This window comes from Myxine glutinosa, chromosome 8 (genome assembly GCF_964187855.1).
Source record: "Myxine glutinosa chromosome 8, kmMyxGlut1.1, whole genome shotgun sequence".
NCBI lineage: Eukaryota > Metazoa > Chordata > Myxini > Myxiniformes > Myxinidae > Myxine > Myxine glutinosa.
In genome coordinates, this window is record NC_136268.1 from 7768276 (window position 1) to 7795615 (window position 27340).

At 46.6% G+C, this 27340-nt stretch overlaps 1 protein-coding gene across 2 annotated transcripts in view; it reads left to right on the forward strand.

Annotated features, from left to right (window-relative positions):
- The window catches only part of LOC137432237 (anoctamin-4), a 323734-nt gene that overhangs the window by 12487 nt on the left and 283907 nt on the right, over positions 1-27340 (forward strand). The window contains exon 1 of one of the 2 annotated variants that reach the window (XM_068123986.2): positions 20497-20555. The exons of the other annotated variant lie outside the window; for it this stretch is intronic. The gene's annotated coding sequence lies outside the window, so the exon portion shown is untranslated. Of the gene's footprint in view, positions 1-20496; positions 20556-27340 lie in introns of those variants that run through there. 2 annotated transcript variants of the gene reach the window in all.

Here is a 27340-nt window from a genome sequence, read left to right on the forward strand (position 1 = left end):
CCACCCAAGGCCTCCATTGTGACGTCATAATTTGATAATTTGACAAGTACAAAACTTCATCCAATCAAGATGCAATTGCTTGAGCGACATGACGGCATAAACTGGTGGAGAGAAAAAAAATGATGTCATCAGTCACATGGTTCGGCCGCCATTTTGGAAAAACCGAAAAACTTTGCACCTCTATATCTCCGAAAGTGCTGAATATAATAAAATTGAGACATGGCTCATTCTAAAGAACTCTCCATGGGGAATAAAATATGTTAATGATAATGTCATCGGTCACGTAGTTCGGCCGCCATCTTGGAAAAACCGAAAAACTTTGCACTTCTATATCTCCGAAAGTGCTGAATAGAAAAAATTGAGACATGGCTCATTGTAAAGAACTCTCCATGGGGAATAAAATATTTTAATGATGATGTCATTGGTGCCTCCATTATGACGTCATAATTCGACAAGTACAAAACCTCATCGATCAAGATGTAATTTCTTGAGCATCATCAAGGAATAAATTAGTTTAGAAAACAAATAATGATGACGTCATCGGTCACGTGGTTCGGCCGCCATATTTGTCTAAAATGACCGATAAAATAGTACATTCTGGCAAGTCCTCGGTCTCTGACCGATTTTTCATCTGTTTGATTGTCTGTTTGTCTGTCTATCTGTTTGTGCGCAAAACTACGTCTACACTGTTGCATGTAGCATCGCCAAACTTTACACACATATTTGTCTTGCCCTGGAATAGACTGTGCCTAATTTTTAACTCTCTCGGCCCAAGGCCTCCATTATGACGTCATAATTCGATAATTCCACAAGTACAAAACTTCATCCAATCAAGATGAAATTTCTTAAGCGACATGACGGCATAAACTGGTGGAGAAAAAATAATAATGATGATGTCATCGGTCACGTAGTTCGGCCGCCATCTTGGAAAAACCGAAAAACTTTGCACCTCCATATCTCCGAAAGTGCTGAATAGAAAAAATTGAGACATGGCTCATTGCAAATAACTCTCCATGGGGAATAAAATATGTTAATGATGATGCCATTGGTGCCTCCATTATGACGTCATAATTCGACAAGTACAAAACTTCATCTGATTAAGATGCAATTTCTTGAGCACCATGTTGGCATCAACTGGTGGAGAACATAAAATATGCGAGACTTAGACCCTTACCAGGGGCCAGAGAGTGAGACTTAACTCCTTTGTAACCAAGTCTCTTCGGAGAATCCTTGGTTATCGCTGGTCGGACTTTGTGTCCAATGAGCGGTTGCTGAGAGAGATCCAGATGAGATTTGTTTCCTGTGTGGTCCATGAGCGTCAGCTGCGGCTGTATGGGCATGTGGCTCGTTTTCCGGACGCTGATCCAGCTCACCAGATACTCTCAGCAAGGCATCCTCGTGAGTGGAGGAGGCCAACGGGCCGAGCGCGTGCCTCATGATTGCAGCAGGTTGATTGGTATCTCAAGGAGATAGGGATGGGCCAGGCGTTGGCCTGGGGGATGGCCAGACGGAGGCTCCTGGAGTACTGTCAGATGCTCCCATACCTGACGTGACCGGCACTTGCTCCCATACCTGACCTGACCTGATTTTTGTGATGCTGCACTATCTGCTCTTCCTGATTTTCGTGATGCTGCAAAATATGCTCATCTTTATTTCTGTGATGCTGTACTAACTGCTGGTGCTCATTTTCGTGATGCTGCACTATCTGTTTCTCCTGATTTTCATGATTCTGTACTATCTGCTGGTCCTGATTTTTGTGATGCTGCACAATGTGCTGGTCCTGGTTTTTGTGATGCCGCACTATCTGCCTGTCCTGATTTTCGTGATGCTGCACTATCTGCTCAATGCTCATCCTGATTTTCGTGATGCTGTACTATCTGCTCATCCTGATTTCCACGATGCTGTTCTATCTGCTTGTCCTGATTTTCGTGATGCCGCACAATTCTGCTGGTCCTGATTTTCGTGATGCTGTACTATCTGCTCATCCTGGTTTCATAATGCTGTTCTATCTGCTTGTCCTGATTTTCATGAAGCGGTACTATCTGCTCGTCCTGATTTTCATGATGCTGTATTATCTGCTCATCCTGATTTTGTGATGCTGCAGTATCTGCTCATCCTCATTTTTGTGATGCTGTTCTATCTGCTGGTCCTGATTTTCGTGATGCTGCACATCTGCTGGTCCTGATTTTCATGATGCTGCACTATCTGCTCATCCTGATTTTCCTGATGCTGTACTATCTGCTGGTCCTGATTTTTGTGATGCTGCACTATCTGCTCTCCTGATTTTTGTGATGCTGTACTTTCTGCCGGTCCTGAATTTCGTGATGCTGCACAACCTGCTGGTCCTGGTTTTTGTGATGCCGCACTATCTGCCTGTCCTGATTTTCGTGATGCTGTTCTGTCTTCTCATCCTGATTTTCGTGTTGCTATACTATCTGCTCGTCCTGATTTTCGTGATGCTGCACTATCTGCTCATCATTTTTGTGATTCTGTACTATCTGCTCGTCCTGATTTTCATGATGCCATACAATCTGTTTGTCCTGATTTTTGTGATGCTGTACTACCTCCTGGTCCTGATTTTCGTGATGCTGCACAATCTGCTGGTCCTGATTTTCATGATGCTGCATAATTTGCTGGTCCTGATTTTCATGATGCTGCATAATCTGCTGGTCCTGATTTTCATGATGCTGCATAATCTGCTGGTCCTGATTTTCATGATGCTGCACTATCTTTTGGTCCTGATTTTCATGATGCTGCATAATCTGCTGGTCCTGATTTTCATGATAATGTACTATCTGCTCGACCTGATTTCCATGATGCTGTACAAACTGCTGGTCCTGGTTTTCATGATGCTGTACTATCTGCTCGACCTGATTTCCATGATGCTGCATAAACTGCTGGTCCTGATTTTCATGATGCTGTACTATCTGCTCGACCTGATTTCCATGATGCTGCACAAACTGCTGGTCCTGATTTTCATGATGCTGTACAATCTGTTTGCCCTGATTTTTGTGATGCTGTACTACCTCCTGGTCCTGATTTTCGTGATGCTGCACAATCTGCTGGTCCTGATTTTCATGATGCTGCATATTCTGCTGGTCCTGATTTTCATGATGCTGAATAATCTGCTGGTCCTGATTTTCATGATGCTGCATAATCTGCTGGTCCTGATTTTCATGATGCTGCATAATCTGCTGGTCCTGATTTTCATGATGCTGCATAATCTGCTGGTCCTGATTTTCATGATGCTGAATAATCTGCTGGTCCTGATTTTCATGATGCTGCATAATCTGCTGGTCCTGATTTTCATGATGCTGCACTATCTTTTGGTCCTGATTTTCATGATGCTGCATAATCTGCTGATCCTGATTTTCATGATGCTGTACTATCTGCTCGACCTGATTTTCATGATGCTGAATAATCTGCTGGTCCTGATTTTCATGATGCTGCACTATCTTTTGGTCCTGATTTTCATGATGCTGCACTATCTTTTGGTCCTGATTTTCATGATGCTGCATAATCTGCTGGTCCTGATTTTCATGATGCTGTACTATCTGCTCGAACTGATTTTCGTGATGCTGCACAATCTGCTGGTCCTGATTTTCATGATGCTGCACTATCTTTTGGTCCTGATTTTCATGATGCTGCATAATCTGCTGATCCTGATTTTCATGATGCTGCACTATCTTTTGGTCCTGATTTTCATGATGCTGCATAATCTGCTGGTCCTGATTTTCATGATGCTGTACTACGTGCTCGACCTGATTTCCATGATGCTGCACAAACTGCTGGTCCTGATTTTCGTGATGCTGTAATATCTGCTCGACCTGACTTTCGTGATGCTGTACTACCTCCTGGTCCTGATTTTCGTGATGCTGCACAATCTTCTCGTCCCATCACCAGAACATCTTATCGTTCGATCTGTTTGTGGGTATTAAACCTGCAGCTGGAACGTTTGTTTGTGGTTGCACTGTCCTTTCAGAATTAATCATGTCCACTGAATGTCATGATCAAATAACGATGTAATCAATGATTCCGTTTGGTTACATACGAGATCATGTGACGATCACCCGACATTGCTTTTAAAAACTGATGTCGGTGACTTATGGCCATTTAGTTTATGAGGGCAAACTGAGGCCATCGACATCATTATTCTTTCCTCTTTGTGTAAACTTTTCACTTGATATAGACTATGATTTTGGAATGGCTCCACCAATCCTGATGAAATTCCAATGATGGACTTTTACTGCCAATTATATTAATTGAGCACTGCTCTACTTCCTTTGTTGTCATTTTATTTGACTGCACACTTCTGTTTTTCAACTATTTTATTTCAACCAGATATTGATCAGGAGCAGCTGAACCAATCATTCTAAACAAAAATTCAGGGTTTATTGATCTCATTTGGGGTTGGATAATAATTGTTGTTAGGCCTATTGTTCTAATACCCATTTGGGGTTGCCATGACAATGTCATGAACATTTCTATACTGCTAGTTACATAGCTACCCCAGAAAGGTCTCTGCTCCGGGGTGCAACCATCGGTAAAAGCTGGAACTTGGCCAGAATAACGGAACGTAATAGCCCACCTACTCTTTCGTAAAGTCACCGTGAAATATTTAACATCCACAAGTGAATGCTAGCAGATGGGACAGCCGGCTTAACGTCCTTTCCAAAGGTCGTTGAAGTTTTAGCCACAATGGCTAAAGATACCAGATTTTCTTTCGCCGCACCACAAATTGTCTAAAGCATAACATGATTGGCCGACCTCCTATATTGAACCAATCATGACACCTGTTTGATGCTGTGATGCAGTGTTGCGTCAACTCATGAGAATGGGTGACACTTTTGTATACAAGATCGAGGCTCGTGAAAGAGCGAACATTAATCACACAGAAAGACAAACCGACACATAAAACATATAACATAGGGAGCGGTAGACAAGATGGGGAGAGAGGGGGAAGGACACAAACACAACATTTGAGAGCAGGGACCGAGAGACATGGAGACATCGAGAGATCTGAGAGAGGGCGAGGGCTTTGGGGGGGGGGGGCGTGGGAAGGGGGCAGTGGGAGAGGTATAAAACATATGGACACTGCCAGGACTTCCAGGAAAGAAGTTGGAATTTCAAACAAGGTGGATCTGGGGTGAATTAGCGGGGGTAGAAAAGATCAAGGTTTTGGATGGGGGAAGATAAGAGATGGTGGTGAACAGCTGTTTTAAAGACCTGGAGGGAGGAGTGGGATTGAAGGGAGTGAGGTAGTTTGTTCCAGATGCGGGAGAAAAGAGGAATGAAAGAGTGAAGGTGAGCGGAGAGCCGAGATTTCGGCAGTTTAACCATCAGAGGGTTGCTGGCAGATCTTGTGCGACCTGTAGGAATATTTGGGGGACAGAGCACAGAGAGAGCTGGGGGTGCAAGGCCGGAGAGGAGTCGGTAGAAGACAGAAAGACCACCTACCTGCCTGCGGTGAGTGAGTGAAAGGCCCTCAGAGATAGCTTCATCGCGGGAGATTCCAATAATTCTGAAAGCTTTGGTTTCAACAGCGTGAAGCCGAGCTAGGTGTGAGGCAGGAGCACCGGCCCATAGGGGAGAACAGTATTCCATTGAGCTGCGGATGAAAGCCTTGTATGTGGTGAGGAGCTCAGGTGTGCCGAGGAAGGACTTCGCACGACGGAGGATGCCCAGTCGGCGACTGGCTTTGGAGGCCAGCTTGGAAATGTGGTTTTCCCAAGAAAGATCATGGCAGATAGTGAGACCCAAAATCTTGAGCGACAGAACTTCTTGGAGAGGATTGTTGAGAAAGTAGATGGGAGGGTTGTCCAGTCGATCTTTTCGGAGAGACATAGTAAGAGTGTGAGATTTGGCAGGATTGAAAGACATGTTCCACTTGTTTGACCAGTCTGTGATTTTGTCCAGGTCTTCAGAGAGTGAGGAGGCAGCAGACTGCCGATCTGAGGGAAGAGGAATGGAGCGGCAGAGAGTGGAGTCATCAGCAAAGAGATAGAGAGGATTTTCGAGAGAGTCAGAGAGATCATTGATGAAGACCAGAAAAAGCACGGGGCCCAGAACACTGCCTTGGGGTGTTCATTGCAGCCATTTGTAGAAAACAACATTTGCCATGCAAAATGTGATCGCAGTGGAGCAGGAATTTCAATTGGATAGATTTTTCCAAGTTCAGCACTATGGTGAAGTTGATCCTTCTTCTTCTTCTTTCTTCATTTGTAGTACATGGCTACAGTCTGCCATCATTCGCCGAGGCTGTGGCTGCGCCGCTGATGCAGTGCCCCCTGCAGGTTAGAGCAAGAATTTTTAAATTTAGCCAGAGGGCCAGAGATATCTCGCCTACTCTTCACGGGGGACACCTTGAGATATTTCATGTCAACTAACAAGTACGAGCAGACGGAACACCAAGTTTAACGTCCATCTGAGGCACAGCGCCCTGCATGTGAAACACTTGAATGGCGGTTTATAACTAGACCGAGATTCGAACTTGGGATAGACAGCTCAGAGGTGAGTGTGCATACCTATCCTGCCAACCAGTAGTAGTAATATAATAATAATAATAATAATAATAATAATAGTAATATAATAATTATAATAATAGTAATATAATAATAATAATAGTAATATAATAATAATAATAATAATAGTAATATAATAATAATAATAGTAATAATACTAGTGTAATAATAATAATAGTAATATAATTATAATAATAGTAATAGTAATATAATAATAATAATAGTAATATAATAATAATAACAGTAATATTATAATACTAATTTGTAATATAATAATAATAGTAATAATAGTAATATAATAATAATAATAGTAATATAGTTAAAATAATAATACTAATATAATAATAATATAATTATAATACCAATAGTAATATAATTACAATAATAATAACAATAGTAATATAATAATAATAGTAATAATAGTAATATAATAATAATAATATAATAATAATAATAGTAATATAATAATAATAACAGTAATATTATAATACTAATTTGTAATATAATAATAGTAGTAATAATAGTAATATAATAATAATAATAGTAATATAGTTAAAATAATAATAGTAATATAATAATAATATAATTATAATACCAATAGTAATATAATTACAATAATAATAACAATAGTAATATAATAATAATAGTAATAATAGTAATATAATAATATAATAATAATATAATAATAATAGTAATATAATAATAATAATATTATAATTATAATAGTGATATAATAATAATAATATAATAGTAATATAATAATAATAGTAATATAATAATAATAGTAATATAATAATAATAGAAATATAACAATAATACTAATATAATTATAATAATAATAGTAATATAATAATAATAGTAATGTAATAATAATAATAACTAGAACTGCCACTTTAAAACTGCTGGCAGTGATGACCGGTTTACTCGCACCCACTTTTGATACAACCCCACTTTTGATACAACCCCACTTTTGATACAACCCCACTTGTCATACAACCCCACTTTTGATACAGCCCCACTTTTGATACAACCCCACTTTCATTGGACATGCTTTGACACAACCCTCTTGGATACAACCCTGATAAACACACACACACACACACACACACACACACACACACACACACACACACACACACCGCCCCTTCACACACACACCCCCTTCACACACACACGCACACACACACACATCCCCCCTCCCCCCACACACACACCCCTACACACACACACACACACACATCCAACCCCCCCTCCTTCACACAACCCCTCCCCCCACGTACACACATATCCACCCCCCCCCCCACACCCACACACAAAGACCCCTCCCCCCACACGCACACCCCTCCACACATACACACACACACACACCCCACCTCCACACATACACACACACACACACATCTGCCCCCCAAGACACATTCCCACACACATATCCCCCCCCCACACACACACACACACCCACACACACACACAAATCCCCACACACACACACACACACACATTCCCCCTCCCACCCCCCCCCCCCTCCCAACATACACACACACACACACACACACACACACACACAAACACACGCACACATCCCCCCACCCCCCACCCCCAACACACACACACACCCCCACACACACACACATACACACACACACACACACACACATATATACACACCCACACCCACCCCCACCCCACACACATACACACACACACACACACACACCCCGCCCCCAACACACACACAAACACACCCCACCCCACAAGGCACATTCCCACACACACCCACACACACACACACACACACACACACCCACACACACACACATCCCCACACACACACACACATTCCGCCTACCCACCCCCCCCCCCCCCCACATACACACACACACACACACACACACACAACACACACACAAACACACATCCCCCCACCCTCCACCCCCAACACACACACACCCTCCCACCCCCCCCCCCCCCCACACACACACACACACACATACACACCCACACACATACACCCCACACCCCTCCCCCTAAGCGCACACTCCTCCACACAAACACACACACACACACATCCCCCCACCTCATCCATTTAAAAAAATATTTTCGTTTAATCAACGATATCTGCCACCCGTGGAAGAACGTCATGCCGTGGCATGACGTCATCCGTGGCCCGTGCCGTATGTCAGCGGAAGAACGAAGTATCCCGTCGATCGAACTTGGTCAAATTTTTCATGATTGTCACCAAATTTGTTGTGGTATTCAGTTAACTCATCCGAGGCAATACGACAATCGAAATCCGATTTGAAATCGGAGCCAAATTGGCGCCGTAAGGTGTGCCTGCACGTGTGGATATTTTACCTGTGGAAGATTTCACTTTGGAAATGCGATCCATTTAAAATGTTAGATTTTGAATAACTTCGTCATTTTTAATCGGATTTCCACCAAATAAAGGTCACCATTGCTTGCAGATACCTCTCTTTCTCCTTAAAATTGAAGACAGGATGAACTTCAGAGCGAGAAATAAGCCGAGGCGGCGGAGAGTTTTACAATGTTATTTTCCAATGTAAATGACAATATCGTGTAGTTTTACGAAAATTCATCAGAATTTGCCCAGATTTGTTGCATTCGAATGTTAACACCCTCTAGCGACTGCCAAATCCAAAGACAATTTAATTTCGAGCTACCCTTAGCTCATGAGGTGGTTATGGCACATGGCTTGGTCAAAAAAAAGTGTTGTGGTTCTTCTTCTTCAGGCAATAACAACTTCTAGTTTCCAGACCGTACATCCAATCATCTTGAAATTTTGCACACTTGTTACTCTTCATGAATTCTACTATAGTATGAAGTTTCACGTCGATCAATAAAGCGATTCAAGAGATATCCATTTAAAAAAAAATATTTTCGTTTAATTAACGATATCTGCCAAACCACGTGACCTATCGCAAATTCTAAAATGACATTTTAGGAGACGGACATGCTGAACAGATCTGTGAAGTTTCTCCTCGATTGGATCAAAAATGAGGGAGGAGCTAGGTTTTGAAGGTTCATGCTTAAAAACGTCATAACTCTGAAACCATGTGACGCATGACGTCATAATTACCATTACAATATTCTACAGACAGAGGCCCTCCTATGGTGAAAATTTGATCTCAATCGGTCCAATTATTGCAGAGAAAATGGTTTTTAAAGGAAATTAAAACTTAAAATGGCAATAGCACTGGGAGACGTGGCCTGGAAGGACAAAATGGTGTGTTTCTTCTTCTTTCAACAATAAAGACTTATAGCTTCGAGATCGTACATCCAATCATCTTGAAATTTTGCAAACTTGTTCCCCATGATGAGAGCTACATTGCATTAAAGATTGAAGTCGATCCATGCAGTGGTTCAAGAGTTACAAGCTTTTTAAAATTTAACTTCCATTATTTATTGCGGCCAAACCATGTGACATATCAAAATGTCTCAAGTAACGTTGAAACATACCCCCATGAGGAACATTTGTGTAAAGATTCCACTCGATATCTCCACAAATTATGGAGGTGATTCCATTTCTATTTTGAGCTTTAAAACGTCATAACTCTGAAACCATGTGTCGGATGACGTCGTGCTCGCTGACTTTTTTGTTCGTCATGGGTATGCGAATATGCATGCCAAGTTTGGGCTCGATCCGTTCAGCCGTTGCGGAGAAAAAGGGTTTTTTGTGTTTTTTCACGGAAAACAAGATGGCGGCCGAACCATGTGACGTATGACTTCGAAAAAAATTTTTAACTAAGCATCTGGGAAAAAATCCCATTTTCGGGGGAGAAAATTTTTTGTTTGACGAATTCTAACCTCTTAACGTTAGCATTTTTAATATACTCGATACACATACCTTTTGTTCCCGTTGAAGAGTTCTTTAGAATGAGCTATTCCTCAAATTTTTCCATTGAGGCGTTTCGGAGATACAGAGGGGAAAAGTTTAATTTGTTTTACAAGATGGCGCCCATACCACGTGACTTATGACGTCATAATTAGCATTAAAAAATTATCGGAGCCGAGACGATCGTTTGATGAAAATTTCCTGTCAATCCGACCAGCGGTTGCTGAGAACATTAATTATGAAGTTTTCGGAGGTGCAAAATAGGGCGGAAGAATAATAAGAAAAACTCTAGCAGTAATAATAGGTTTCCTCTCCATTTCATGGAGAGTAAACCTAATAACGGCACTCGGTAGAGCGCATACCTCCACAAGGCTGAACAGTTTATGTTTTGTATCTACTGTTAGACCGGATCTGGATCTACCGCACCTGAGCCAAAATCGAATCGGCTTGTTCTTGTCACCTGAACAACTCATTCCCCAAGTTTCGGCCGAATCCGTCCAGAACTCTCTGAAACATCACTCTGTGTATCACTTTTGATCACAACTCTCAATGGTGAAGAATCACTTGAATAATTTTTTAAAATATTCTTGTATCCAGATTCAGATCTTCACCAAAATCGAATCACTTCGTCCTTGTGACCCACGCAACGTGTCCACCAAGTTTAGTCCGAATCTGTCCGTAACTTTTGAAATTATCCTGTTCACAAACAAATAAACAAACAGACAGACAGACAAACATGGGTGAAAAGATCAGCTCCATCCAGCCTCGGTGGTGGAGGTAATAATGCCCAGTCAAGGTAGCATAATCACCTGTTAAATGGTTAGCTAAATATTCTCAAAATATTTTTTAGCCACATTGCAAAAATTATAGCCAAAGATAATGGAAAGCATCGAAATGTTGAGCAACTTCCTGTACGAAGAAGCTAAGACACGCAATGTCGTTACGTGGCCGAAAGTGATTCGATACTGGGATCTTTATTTAGTTTTCACGAGTGTGGCTGACAGGTAGAGAAAGGATGAAAGCCCACCTTGTACCTATCCTGCCAATCCTATTCACGACACCAGCAAAATTAACTTCCTGGGTTTGATTACACCTTTCCAATGCCCTCTTAAATCTCTAAAATCTTCCTGACGACCTCTTAACGGACCTTTGATTACATTGTGGCGGACACAAAAGCCCACTGGCGTGGTGACATCATTCTACGCACCAAGTGGGCGGTGGCCACGCCTGAGGGGTAGGCGTGGCCTCATGATATACACCGGGCGACCAGTCCGGAGCATTTCAGTGTTACAGTGTAGTCTTACAATAAAGACGTTTATATGTTACCGCTTGTCCGCTTCCTCCTTGCTCACAAGCAGCGCACGTAACGCCGCGCTTTACTGGTGACCCTCGACGTTGGATCTGCCGTAGCGATCCTTCCGAACACGACGCCATTGCAATGGCCAACGACAAGGCAATGGCGATTAAACTTCCCGAATTTTGGGAGGCCCAGGCCGAAGTCTGGTTCGTTCAAGCCGAAGCCCAATTTCAGCTTCGGCGCCTCACCAACGACGACCTGCGATACTGCCATGTCGTCGCCTCCCTCGGGCCCGGCACGGCCGCTCGAGTTGTGTCCGTCCTTCGCCACCCACCGGACGGCCACAAGTACGAGGCACTCAAGCGGCTACTCCTAGCCACGTTCGGCCTCACGGACGACGCACGGGCCGACCGCCTCCTGGATCTCCCCGAGCTCGGTGAGACGCGCCCGTCGGTCCGAATGGACCATATGCTGTCACTGTTGGGCGACGAAGCCCCCGGTTCGCTATTCCGGGCGCTTTTCCGGCACCAACTTCCAGCGCAGGTTCGCCTCGCGTTGGCCGGGACCGAGCTAACGGAACCCCGAGCATTGGCCGCCAAGGCGGACAGGTACTTCACCGCTACGGACACACGGGCGAGCGTCGGCGTGGCCGTCACGGCCATCGACGCTGATGTTCAGCAGCATGTTCCACAGCATCAGCTTCTACAGCGCGCTGATGTTCAGCAGCATGTTCCACAGCATCAGCTTCTACAGCGCGCTGATGTTCAGCAGCATGCTGATACGCACCTCGTGAACGCCGCCACGCCCCGCCCACCGCCGCGGCGAAAACCGCCACCGCGGGGAATCCCGCCAACTCCACCGGCCTGGCGGAGCCAGCCGCGCTCCTCCAGCTCCACCACCTGGTGCTGGTTCCACGCCAAGTTCGGCCACGAAGCTCGGCGGTGTCATCCGCCGTGCTCCTTCAACGGGTCGGGAAACGCCCGGGCCGGCGCTCAATAGTGGCGATGAGCGCCGGCCGTTCGAGCAGCCTGCTGTTCATAACGGACACCTTCTCCGGGACACGGGACACCTTACCTGTGCGACACGGGAGCGCAGGTGAGTGTCATTCCCGCCGGCACGTCAGACAAGCACGCCGCGGGTGGGGGCCCCGCGCTGCTTGCCGCGAACGGGACGCCCATCCGTACGTACGGAAAACGCTGCCTCTCTCTGCGGTTTGGAGGGCAGGTTTTCCGATGGACGTTCGTCACCGCCGACGTGCCCATGGCACTGCTTGGCGCGGACTTCCTGTGCGCTAATGGGCTCCTGGTCGACGTCAAGCGCAGACGGCTTGTCCAGGCCGAGACGTTCAGCTCGCTCGCTTGTGCATTGCCCAGCTCAACGAGCGGCTTGCCAAGCGGCTTGCCGAACGATTCGGTTCCGGCCACGTTGGTCTGTACGCTTCCGGCAGCGGACGCATTCACCCGCCTCCTCGCCGGCTTCCCAGCCCTCACGCGGCCCACCTTCTCGGCAGGGGCCGTCAAGCACGGGGTGGCCCATCACATCCCCACCGTCGGGCCACCGGTCTACGCCCGGGCACGCCGCCTCGAGCCGACGAAGCTGGCGGTGGCAAAAGCGGCGTTCGCTACCCTGGAGCGACTCGGCATCGTTCGGCGCTCAGAGAGCGCTTGGGCGTCGCCGCTGCACATCGTGCCGAAGCCCGGCGGGGGATGGCGACCGTGCGGGGACTATCGCCGTCTCAATGACGCCACGACTCCCGACCGCTACCCCGTCCCCCACATTCAGGACTTTTCCGCCCGTTTGGCGGGCAGGTCCTTCTTCTCGAAGGTGGACCTCATACGCGGCTACCATCAGGTCCCCGTCAGGCCGGAGGACGTCCCGAAGACGGCGGTCATCACGCCATTCGGACTCTTCGAGTTCCTGCGCATGCCCTTCGGTCTGAAGAATGCGGCTCAGGCGTTCCAGCGACTGATGGACAGCGTCCTGCGCGACTTGGATTTTGTCTACATCTACCTGGACGATATCCTCGTCGCCAGCGCGTCCTGCGAAGAGCACCTACACCACCTCCGCACGCTCTTCGAACGCCTGGGCCACCATGGCCTGATTGTGAACCCCGCAAAGTGCCGGTTCGGCGCCGCCACAATCGATTTTCTGGGGCACCGTGTCACCAGGCACGGAGCCGTCCCCCTGCCGGCCAAGGTGGAGGCGGTGTAGGGGTTTCCACGCCCCCGCACGATCAGAGGGCTGCAGGAGTTCCTGGGCATGGTGAACTTTTACCATCGGTTCCTGCCCCGTATCGCCCAGCTCCTGCGCCCCCTGCACGAAGCTCTCCGAGGTAAGCCGGGCAAAGGCGACGTTACCTGGACCGAGCAGATGGACACGGCGTTCACGGGCGCGAAGCTCGCCTTGGCTAACGCCACCATGCTCGCGCACCCGGCGCCCGATGCACCGATCGCCCTCACCACCAATGCCTCGGACTACGCGGTGGGCGCGGTGCACGAGCAATGGGTGCGTGGAGCTTGGCAACCGCTGGCGTTCTTTAGCCGGCAGCTTTGCCCGCCCGAACGCCGTTACAGTACCTTCGACCGCGAGTTGCTCGGACTTCACTTGGCGGTCAGGCACTTCCGCCATCTGCTCGAGGGCCGGGCGTTCACTGCCTTCGTCGACCACAAGCCGCTGATCTTCGCGATGGGCAAGGTCACCGAGCCGTGGTCGGCCCGGCAGCAGCGTCACCTCTCGGCCGTGTCCGAGTACACGACGGACATCCAGCACGTCGCGGGGAAGGACAACCCGGTGGCGGATTGCCTTTCCCGGGCCGTCGCCCACGCAGTCCACCTCGGCATCGACTATGCCCGGATGGCAGCGGACCAGGCCGCTGACCCCGACGTCCAGGCCTTGCGGACCGCCGTCACGGGCCTCCGCGTCACTGAGGTGCCGTTCGACGGCGCGGGCGTGGCCCTCTTGTGTGACGTCTCCCTCGGGCGTCCTTGCCCCATCGTGCCCGCGGGCTGGCAGCGCCAGGTGTTTGACGCCATCCACGGCCTGTCCCACCCGGGCGCGAGGGCCTCCCAAAGGCTGATCGCCGACAAGTTTGTCTGGCATGGCCTCCGGAAGGCCGTCCACGGCTGGGCCAGGACGTGCCTCGCGTGCCAGCGCGCCAAGGTGCACCGGCACACCCAGGCCCCGTTGGCCCCGTTCACGGTGCCGGAACGCCGGTTTGACCACGTCCACGTGGACCTGGTGGGACCTCTGCCCCCCTCGCGGGGTTTCACCTACGTCCTCACCATGGTGGACCGCACCACCCGGTGGCCGGAGGCCGTGCCCTTGGCGTCGACAACGGCGGCCGATGTCGCGCAGGCTTTCATCGCCACCTGGGTCGCCCGGTTCGGCGCCCCCTCAGACATCTCATCCGACATCTCATCCGTTCACCTCGGAGCTCTGGGGGGCGGTTGCGCAGGGGCTCGGGGTCCGGCTGCACCGAACCACGGCCTACCACCCCCAGGCTAACGTCCTGTGTGAGCGATTTCACCGCTCATTGAAGGCCGCGCTCCGGGCCACCCTCCGCGACGGCGGCTGGGTCGACAGGCTCCCCTGGGTCCTGCTGGGCCTCCGGACGGCACCCAAGGAGGACCTGCGCGCATCCGCGGCGGAGTTGGTCTTCGGGCAACCGCTGCGGGTGCCGGGCGAGTTCCTCCCCGACTCCACGGCACCATGGTCCGCGGCACAGCAGCGCTCCGCTCTGCAAGAGACCGCCCAGAGGTTCGCCCCGGTGCCAACGGCATGCCACGGGCACCCACCGACGCACGTCGCCCCGGAGCTTCGCACGGCGGAGTACGTCTTCGTCCGCCACGCTGCCCATCGGACACCACTGCGGCCCCCATACGACGGGCCTTTCCGCGTGCTGGAGACCGGGGCGAAGCACTTCACCCTGGACATCGGCGGTACTCCTGACCGCGTTTCGGTAGACCGCCTCAAGCCGGCCCACCTCGATGTGGACCATCCACCGCCAGTGGCCCGACCCCCACGTCGGGGCCGCCCTCCTGCGGGCGGGCCCCCGGCACCGCCCAGCCCCGCCGCCACGCCGCCCCCCGGTCCTGCACCCATCCCAGGGGCAGCCAGGGGCATCCCACCTGGCATCCCTGCACCCCGGACGCCGCCGATCGCCAGGGGGCGCTTCGGCCGGGTCATTCGTCTGCCCCGCAAACTGGCCCTCCAGGTGCGCGGGAATTCTGGGGGGGCGCGTGTGGCGGACACAAAAGCCCACTGGCGTGGTGACATCATTCCACGCACCAAGTGGGCGGTGGCCACGCCCGAGGGGTAGGCGTGGCCTCATGATATACACCGGGCGACCAGCCCGGAGCATTTCAGTGTTACAGTGTAGTCTTACAATAAAGACGTTTATATGTTACCGCTTGTCCGCTTCCTCCTTGCTCACAAGCAGCGCGCGTAACGTCGCGCTTTAACATATTATTATAATCGAGCAAACGTATATATTATGGCGTTATGTTTTTATGGGACTAAAACGTCTTCTTCTTCTTCAAATAAAATTAACACCCTCTTAATTAACCCTCTTAATTACGTTTAGACTGCTGAAACCCCTCAGACCTTTGACGACCCTTTAATTCCCCCAAGATCCTTAAGAACACCAAGACCCAAAATACCCTTAAAGACCCTGAAGACCCCAAAGACCATGAAGACCCAAAACACCCCAAAGACCCAAAATACCATTGAAGACCCAAAATGCCCTGAAAATCCAAAATACCCAAAACACCCCGAAGACCCAAAACACCCCGAAGACCCAAAATACCCCGAAGACCCAAAATACCCTTGAAGGCCCTGAGGCTCAAAAATAACCTGAAGACCCAAATTGCCCAGAAGACTGAAAATACCCCGAAGACCCAAAATACCCAAAACACCCCGAAGACCCAAAACACCCCGAAGACCCAAAACACCCCGAAGACCCAAAACACCCCAAAGACCCAAAACACCCCAAAGACCTAAAACACCCCGAAGACCCAAAACACCCCGAAGACCCAAAAGACCCAGAAGACCCATAAGACCCAGAAGACCATGAAGACCCAAATCACCCCAAAAGACCCAAAATTTACCTAAAGGCCCAGAAGATCCAAAAGTCCCTGAAGACCCAAAAAGACCCAAGGACCCTTAAAGACCCAGAGGAACCAAAATATCCTTCAGACCTAAAAGCCCCTGAAGACCCGAAATACCCTGAAGACACCTTAGACCCAAAAGACCCCGAAGACCCAAAATACCCTTGAAGGCCCTGAGGCTCAAAAATAACCTGAAGACCCAAATTGCCCAGAAGACCGAAAAGACCCCGAAGACCCAAAATACCCAAAACACCCCGAAGACCCAAAACACCCCAAAGACCCAAAACACCCCAAAGACCCCAAATACCCTGAAGACCCAAAATACCCTGAAGACCCAAATGGCCCTGAAGACCCAAAACACCATGAAGACCCAAAAGACACCGAAATGGTCAAAGATGCCTATCCCTCTGAAACGACGTGTGGTGAGGCGCGCGGAGTGCGCCGAGTCACGCTAGTTTGTGTCAATGATGAATCGAATGATGTCGATCTCAAGGAAATTTTAACTAGATTAAGGACAGAAACCTATTTTTTAGCACATGTCGGGGACTTCCGTGAAATGAAGTTGTGCGTTGGTCTAATAACTGTGAGACAAGCAGCTCGTGGTGTTAATGTACGTCTCCCTGGTCATGAGTTCATCTCGGAAACTTTGATTTCACGGCCGCATCGAATTTGGCATTTTTAGAATTTTTTTGAATTTTGAATTTGACATTTTCATGTGTTAAACGACATTAAAGCGTAAAACCACTTGGAACATCTCGGCTGCTTTTGCCCTTGTGGAAAGACTAGCAAACATGGAGTCATTAGTCAATTGTTCAGTCGCACACAAGCCACGCGTATCCAATTACTCCAACTGCTATGCAGTAATGTGTTAATTAATGGAATTTTTCCATCAGCAACAACTAATATACCTATTTATTACCTTGTCTGAGCTTTCCCTTTGGTGTTCCCTACAGGTCATCCAGCAACCTGCCCAATTACAAAAATCCAAATCTGCAACAAGAATATTCCTTGCCACCAAAGGTGGATGGAGTTATGTTTTTACCCCTGTCTGTTTGTCTGTTCGTTTGACTGTGAACAAAATATCTCAAAAAGTTGTGGACGGATTCGGACGAAGTTTGGCAGAGATGTAGGGTATGTGACAAGGACGAAATGTTTAGATTTTGGTGAAGATCAGGATTCGGATCCGGCTAGTAGAAATTTTTTGAGGGATTCTTCACCATTGGGAGATAGGGCCAAAATCGATACATAGCAGGAGATCTCAAAAAGTCGTGGACGGATTTGGACGAAACTTGTTGGACAGGTTGGGTGTCTGGCAAGGACGATTCGATTCGATTTTGGTGAAGATCCAGATCCGGATCCAGCTGGTCGAATTTTTTAAGTGATTCTTCATCATTGAGTGATGTGGCCAACCAGGTGGAGGTGTGCTCTCGACTCAGAGTTTATTTGACCATTTTATATGGAAGGAGTAATTTGATCGGATAATTGTGTTGGGAAGATACGTGTAATCATTCTGCCGACAGCAGAGCCATTAATGAATCGGGGTTTAAGCTCACCAATTGCTCTTCATTTCAAACCGCTGCCATGATTTGCTCGATTACATTTTGTACATTTATTTCTTTCTTTCATTAGATCGAGTTGATTTTATCTATTACTAAAAGGAGAAACGTCCATCTGTTCGTCCGTCTGTTCGTCACGATTCATTTGACAGGGTTCCTGCTGTCTGTGGAGTAATAAAAATGATTATGTTGCAAAATAATTATAGATTTACGTGGTTGAAAGCTAATAATCGATTTACTTGGAAAAAGTATGTCTCTTCAATCTTAAACTAAAGGTGCCTGTTTAAAAAAAAAAATGAAGAAGAAGAAGCATAAATTAGAGTTTCATGGAGCGAGTGGTTCCAATTGTAATCTATATAATAATAGCGTAAGGACTCGACTTTGTTATCCCTTTTACGCCGCACCCAGTGACCCGATGCCCACGGCACTAATGGATTTACGATCTACGAACCGCGCTCTTTGTTTATCACATACAGACATACTCGAAAAATCTGAATTAGCCGACGTTGGGGCCCAAAAGCATCCGATTAACTGCCGATACGACGCCATCTTACGACGCCATCGTATTGGCGTCTGCTGGGCGAAGGCGAAGCGAGCCGTCTGCTGATTGGACAGTCGAGTGAACATGGGTGGTGTGAACCAAATGGTCTTTTTATTCCCTTGAACATTTTAAATTAGGATATATAAGGAAACGTCTTTATCGTCATTTTAATAAAGTTAAATGGAGTGACGTTGCGATACTCGGGGTGCGTTGCATAAATCCTCGTAACTCAGAGAGGTGTAGCAGGTGGCGAGACGTAAGGAAGCTTAAAGATAACGAGCTGAAACAGACGAACGATATGTCAATCTCTTTCAACACCGAACGGAAATAAAAGTATGAGAGCGGGAAGGCATGGCCTGAGCACTAAGATCCCATGAGCGCTCCCCTATGCCATCCATAATGGTACACTCTATCCATACACCACATCCTCCCTTCCGTGGATGTTCCACGGGTTTCGGCTAGTATTTATTATTCTCCAACAGCTGGAACCCTTTATGAAGATATGAAAGGAGAACACAAAATTAAACATAGTAATATTTCTCGAATCAAGATAAAATATATGTAAAAGTACGCGGAAGGGGCACAAACAACAACAACAACCACGACAGCGACAATGTGTTATAAAAGATCCATGTTTTACGTGTTTCACTTCGTTTTACATCCTCGATGAGATTCACATCTAAATATTCAGTGTCGTGACGTCAGCGTCAGTGTGACGTGTGAATGATCAAACCCGGCAGCGAAGCGACGCCGCGGCATTGCCAGTAATAATAAAATGGCGACCACATCACGTTTTAAAGATGGCACCACACTTCAGATCGCACCAACGCACCTCAACCCGGAGGCCAAAAACGCTTTGTTAATGCTCTTTCCATAAGTATGTACTTAGTAATTCTCATGAAATAATACTTCGTAAAATATTGACATATTAAACCACATCGTTGGGAGTAAGTTTGAGAATTCCGCAACAGAGACAAAACTACCTGTGTGTTTGGGCCCAATGGAAAATGTCGTGCAGGTGAGTTGTTGACTTTTCTGAAGCAGTGTGGTTGGAAATACTTTGGTCATGTGGATTGCTGAATTCAAGTGCGGTGAATTGGATGACGTGTCATTTCCAGCAGTGGCAGTGCCCCCTGTGAGGGTGACATTGAGAGCAAGGTGGTGAAGGTGGACGGGTTCGTTGTTGTGTTTGGGGGAGACAGGAGGTGTGAGATTAATTCAAAGGATGAGGAAAAGGTAATAAAATTGTCAAGGAGAAAATGAAACTGAAGACTATATGGAAACGATAAGCATAACAATAATGTAGACAGGTTAACAGGTGAGCATGCAGGTTAACAGGTGAGCATGCAGGTTAACAGGTGAGCATGAAATTTCGTGCTGTATTTGATTTTTACACGAAGAGGTGTTCTAACGGACACCTTGCACTAACACAACTGGCAGCATGGACATTTGTTTATTATAATCCATGGTTTCCATGACGACAGCATTTCCATCCTAATTGTACTGCACAGCCAGATGGGACGGTATGTGCTGAAACAGGTGGGACCGGAGGGAGTGGCAAGAAGAGGTGAGTATACAAAGTAGGAAACCCTACAGAAACCGAGTAGTGTGGAGACATAAGGGGTCACAGTGGAGATCACGAGCAGGTGTGCGCTTCCTCCAGGTTGCATCGAATGTAGACGGTAAGATTTAACGTGGAGTCGTTTTACATTCGTCTTGTCTTATGATCCTGTTGTGATGAATTCGAAATGACATTTGTTTAATTAAACCTTATCTTAGGTTTTACAATGTCAACCTTGAGTGCTATATTTGATGGCTACCTGGTTCAGGTGTTTCATTAAGGCTGCTCACATGAAACGTGTGATCAAAACTACCTCGTCAATTTGTTTATAGTGCAGACGCTGCTGCCCAGGACCCCGCTTAATATAGCAAGAGATGAAGCATGGGGGTAATGAACCTCCAAGAAGAGCAGAGCAGTAGCTACCTGAGTCCAAGCAGGTATTTGTAATTTGTTTAGGGTTCTGTCCATTACTCGAGTTCTCTTTGTGAAGGAGACCGTGGGATGTTTAACGACCACCAGGTAATCCTAGCAAACACAACATACAGTTTTCATGTCTATCCATGCGACAGCGCACGCATTGTCATCGCTCTACCTGTGAAATTCCCATATTCCTATATCTTCCCAAACTTCATTCCGGTCTCTCCCAAACTACGCTCAACTCATCTCCTTCTATCAACCTACATTCCCTTCTTTTCCTCAATCTTCATTTACTTAATTTACTCCCTGCCCATATGTACAAAATAAAGATTCCCTTGATTTGCTTTTCTCAATGTTGGCATTTGTAACTTCCTCTCCTGTGTAAATATAATAAATAGATACCTTATAAAGGGGTCACATGAACACATATAATTACATAAGGGGGAGGTACGGCACGTCCTGTTCGAACAATAGTACGCAACGTTTGGTAAATGTCAAAGTGAATTTACGATGTTCTTTTTTTATAACCGATATGACTCCATATCAACATCAATGGGAGCATCAGCTCACCGTCTGCGCCTTTTCGTTCATAAATTACGCATTTTGTCGTATTTACAACGGCCATGCAATTCATGAGATACGTTTACAGCAGACAGTGAGTTTTAGGGCGGACAGTGAGTTTTATGGCAGATGGTGAATTTTACGGCAGACAGTGAGTTTTAGGGCAGACAGTGAATTTTAGGGCGGACAGTCAGTTTTATGGCAGATGGTGAATTTTACGGCAGACAGTGAGTTTTAGGGCAGACAGTGAATTTTAGGGTAGACAGTGAATTTTAGGGCAGACAGTGAATTTTAGGGCGAACACTGAGTTTTATGGCAGACGTGAATTTTAGGGCAGAGTGAATTTTAGGGTAGACAGTGAATTTTAGGGCAGACAGTGAGTTTTAGGGCAGACAGTGAATTTTAGGGTAGACAGTGAATTTTAGGGCAGACAGTGAGTTTTAGGGCAGACAGTGAATTTTAGGGCAGACAGTGAATTTTAGGGCAGACAGTGAATTTTAGGGTAGACAGTGAATTTTAGGGCAGACAGTGAGTTTTAGGGCAGACAGTGAATTTTAGGGTAGACAGTGAATTTTAGGGCAGACAGTGAATTTTAGGGCGAACACTGAGTTTTATGGCAGACGTGAATTTTCGGGCAGAGTGAATTTTAGGGTAGACAGTGAATTTTAGGGCAGACAGTGAGTTTTAGGGCAGACAGTGAATTTTAGGGTAGACAGTGAATTTTAGGGCAGACAGTGAGTTTTAGGGCAGACGTGAATTTTAGAGCAGACTGAGTTTTAGGGAAGACAGTGAATTTTAGGGCGAACAGTGAGTTTTATGGCAGACAGTTAATTTTAGGGCAGACAGTGAGTTTTACCACAGACAGTGAGTTTTACGGCAGACAGTGAATTTAAGGGCAGACATTGGGTTTTAGGGCAGACAGTGAGTTTTATGGCAGGCAGCGAGTTTTATGGCAGACAGTGAATTTTAGGGCAGACAGTGAGTTTTACCGCAGACAGTGAGTTTTATGGCAGACAGTGAATTTTAGGGCAGACATTGAGTTTTAGGGCAGACAGTGAGTTTTATGGCAGACAGTGAATTTTAGGGTAGACAGTGAATTTTAGGGCGGACAGTGAGTTTTACGGCAGACAGTGAATTATAGGGCAGACATTGGGTTTTAGGGCAGACAGTGAGTTTTATGGCAGACAGTGATTTTTATGGCAGACAGTGAATTTTAGAGCAGACATTGGGTTTTAGGGCAGACAGTGACTTTTATGGCAGACAGTTAATTTTAGGGTAGACAGGGAATTTTAGGGCGGACAGTGAGTTTTATGGAAGACAGTGAATTTTAGGGTTGACAGTGAATTTTAGGGCGGACAGTGAGTTTTACGGCAGACAGTGAATTTTAGGGCAGACATTGGGTTTTAGGGCAGACAGTGAGTTTTATGGCAGACAGTGAATTTTAGGATAGACAGTGAATTTTAGGGCAGACATTGGGTTTTAGGTCAGACAGAGAGTTCCGGCCGTTATTGTGCTCGACTGAATGACATTTATCAACAATTTGGTGGATGAACAATTCGGCAACTTTGCAATATCTCGATCTGGTACTTTAGCAAAATAGTCCTGCGTCTTTTTCATTCTTATTCATTATGAAAACGTTTTTGACATAAATGGTATGGCTTTTGAATGCTCTGTCTTCGCTCCATAGTTGTTTCTAAAAGCGTATCATTTTGTACACTGGATAGGGCGGTAATTCTTCCCCCATCCCATCCGTACATATTGAGTAATACCATACTCCATGAAACAAAAATGACCTCTACAATACATTGTTTGATATTATCGGCAAGTCGAGGAGATTTAAATGCACATGGATTGAATTAATTAACATTTGCAGATCTAGAGCTTACAACATGTGACCTTTCAATTATTGAAATTGAGTTTCTTTTAAGACATCACCAGGAGCTGAAATGCCCACAACTGTAAATAAGCTTCTATTTGTGAAATAGTTGTTGAAAGGGTTTTTGGAAATTTCTGTTGGTATGTGAGTGCGTGTTGAGAATGACTAAAGACTGTGGCCAGCCAAATCCTTCATGAACTCAGCACATTGCCAGACCTGAGGCACAATGTGTGCTATTGCGACCATGGAAGAGGAACATCCGCCATATGAGCAATACCCAATGGGTAACCAAGCAGGAGTATGCGTCCGGTGTCAATGTGCAATGTGGACACAATAACCTTGAACTAAGGACGCAGGACCCCCCCCCCCCCCCTCCCAACCCGCACAGCCCGAGCGTAGCTTGGAGATCAGAAATTACTCTCAAGAAATAGCCGCTCATCACAAAATCCGAATCCGCCAAAAAAAAAAACAGCATGGCATTCCACCAGCTGTCCATGCACTCCAATTGCTCCGGCGCATAATGCGCCTGTACCTGCCTCCATTTACAGGAAGTTCACAAACAATGTGGTTTGCTGGATGTGAAAGAACATTTCTCAAAAAGGTATAGACAATGTCTAAAGTTTTTCGCCACAAATGTTTTCCGCTGTCTTGCGGCTTTTCTGGGTTTTGAGAAAGTCACTTGCATGGATATCCTTTCAAAATTGACTTCCTCCAAGACAGGTGGTCAGCCATTAATCCTGAGGACCTGGAACAGTACAGAGGAAAGCTCATAAATGGACCAATGTAAACTAGCCTGGTTTTGAGCAGACCCAGGAACTACAATGCATGGGAGAAGCGGAAAAGACACAGTTAAGAATCCAATTTTAGTGATAAATGAACTAAAAAACCTCAAATGAGAAAACTATTCAAGAACCTTCGTCTTTTGTTTTTCTTGCCAAATAAATAATTGGAATGTTGCAGAGGATTAAAAATCTTTGCATTCAACTGTCAATGTACTGCTGCACAAAAGCAAACTTTCTAAATGTATTTTGTAAAATTATATGAAACAGTACATATATAGGAACATGTAAACAATATAAACAATGGTGGTTGCAATTTTAATCATCAATGCTTGGTATCTTTTTCAAATATGGAGTAAGGTGGGGTATGATGCCCTCCTGCTACCCCCGCTCCCCTTGCCTTTCACCCCCCTCCACCTCTGCCCTTTCTTCTCCCCTACCCCCATCTCCCTTGCCTCTCAACCTCCGTTCCCTTGCTTCTCCCCCCCAATCCCCGTTAGCCCCTCATCCCCCGCGGCCCGCCCCCCATCTCCCTTGCCTCTCAACCTCCGCTCCCTTGCTTCTCCCCCCCACCAAACCCCTAGCCCCTCAACCCCCGCCCCCCTTACCTCTCACCCCACCCCTCCCCCCGTCCCCCTTGCCTTTCAACCCCTGCCCCCTTGACTCTCACCACCCCTCCTCCCTCTTTCCTCTCACGTCCCCCACTCCCCCTTCCTCCCACTGCCCGCCCCCTTTCCTCTCACCCCCCTTACCCCCCTTGCCTCTTGCTCCCCTCCCACCCCTCCATCTTGTAATTACACTTTCTCCTCGGACATTTTGCTCAGTAAACTAAAGATTTTTTTATTGGAAATTTCCCGAGCTCTCTCGTGCTGATGTTCAGGATACAGAACAAAAACCAGGATTGCCGTGTCGTGTTGTGTCGTGACATTTTGATGTTCCACCCCAGTGGGGGAGGGAGTCGTGCTATGGGGGAGGTGTGGGGTGGTCATGGGTATTGTGGGAATGATTGTTGATGGGGGTTTGGGGGGCGATTGTGTTGGGGGGAGTTGTGCTGGTTGGTCTTCCAGCTTTGAGCGATGGTTATATCTTCTGCTTAATCATTGGGATGGCATCCTCTCGCAATCATGGCGGATAACCACAAGATCTAGTCATCTCTGTTGTTTCATAACAGTTCTCTGTAAAATGTTCCAAACGCAAAAGCGAACATTGTAGGCCAGAACCACACTCGGGTGTTTCGGACAAACCTCGTTCATTTTCTGGCAACCCTCGAATAGTTTGCCCATTGGTGTAGCATGAAACATCCCGGTTTGTAATACCACAACCACCAAGGATGCATCGTCCTGGCATGTTTATAGGAATTCGAAAATTAATCACCGTTTGAGTTCAATTGTACCGAGATGTAACCTGTAAATAATATGGAAGGCGAGCTTGGTTTCATTGTGTGACGTCATGGCTAACCGTGAAGAAGAAGAAGATTTCGACCTTTAATTGCAAAATTACTCACTTCATAAATCTCCAATCGGAAATTGAACATCATATCTATTTTGTCAGGTATCAAGGTGGTATGAGTGTTTGGGTTCGCCTTTAAAGAAAGATGATACATTTGAAGGATCTATTTGCAGGAATTCCAGTAATTCATTCCATTTTAAAATTAATTTCATTAATTTTTTTAATTTAATTTCATTTAATTAATTTTAATTCAATTATTTAATTTAATTTTTATTTTTTATTTTCATTTCATTAATTCCATTTTTTTTTCTCTGCTCACCTTCACTCCTTCATTCCTCTTTTCTCCCGCCTCTGGAACAAACTCCCTCACTCCCTTCAATCCCACTCCTCCCTCCAGGTCTTTAAAACAGCTGTTCACCACCATCTCTTATCTTCCCCCATCCAAAGCCTTGATCTTTTCTACCCCCGTTAATTCACCCCAGATCCACCTTTTTTTCTTTTGAAATCCCGACTTCTTTCTTTCCTGGAAGTCCTAGCAGTGTCCATGTGTTTTATACCTCTCCCTCCCCCCTCCCCCCCTTCCCATGCCTCCTCACCCCAAGCCCTCTTCCTCCCACAGATCTCCCGTTGTCCCTGTTCTCTGCTGTTGTACTTGTGTGCTTCCCCTCTCTCCCCATCTTGTCTCCCGCTCCCTTTATTGCATGTTTTATGTGCCTGTTTGTTTTTTTGTGATCCATGTTAGCTCTTACACGAGCCTCGATCTTGTATTAAAAAAAAAAAATCCTTAAATCTCATTGCTCTTCAAATCAATCCATTGATCAAGTCTTCAAACTGGTAGAGAAGTGTAATTGATTAAAGAGAAAAGAAGTACACCATTCTTCACGTTTGATAAAGGTGACATTTTTGTCTTACCGACTTACCATCCCCACCTCGGTGTGCTTTGTAAGGGTTTATCCTCGAGTTTGAGAAGATAACGTCTTGTTTATATCATTGTTTATAAATGACTTTCTCCATGGATCTCAAGGAGTTTATCAATATTAAAGAGTTTATCAATGAGTTTCAGAAGAGGCATTCATTTTCATTCACCTTATTATTCGAACATTTAAAGCATGGCCTTTCTCTTTGGCTAAACAGATGTATTTTTTCAACCAAATGTACTGAATATTTTGAAAGGTAACATCATTTGGACATTAGGAATCGGGAGATCAACTTGCTAGGATTCTGTTACAGATTACTTTGAGCAATGGCCTAATCATCATCATTGATGTAGGCCCTAATCATCATCATTGATTAGGCCCTCATCATCATCATTGATGTGCCATAGTCTTGACAGAGCGTCTGAGCTGCCGGAACCGTCCCTAGGCGAGGGTTAGGTATGGGTGGCACTGGATGGTTTGCCATTGCCATCCTCGCTGCAGTCAGGGTGGGAATTGGGAGATTAGCCAGGGTCCTGGTGATAGGTTGCCTATTTTTCATATCGGACAACGTGGAATCTATAACGTCCACCGACCGATGCCACCAGATGAGACGCGCAGCGTAACATTGATCTAAGGGACGGAACACTCACCTTGATGTCCCTGCCTGAGAAACACCAGGATGGAAGTTTATTGCTGGAGCTGAGATTCTAGCCCAGACTACATAGGCCAGAGGCGAGCGCGCGTAGGCTGAGATTCTAGCCCAGGCCACATAGGCCAGAGGCGAGCGCGCGTAGGCTGAGATTCTAGCCCAGGCCACATAGGCCAGAGGCGAGCGCGCGTAGGCTGAAATTCTAGCCCAGGCCACATAGGCGAGCGCGCGTAGGCTGAGATTCTAGCCCAGGCCACA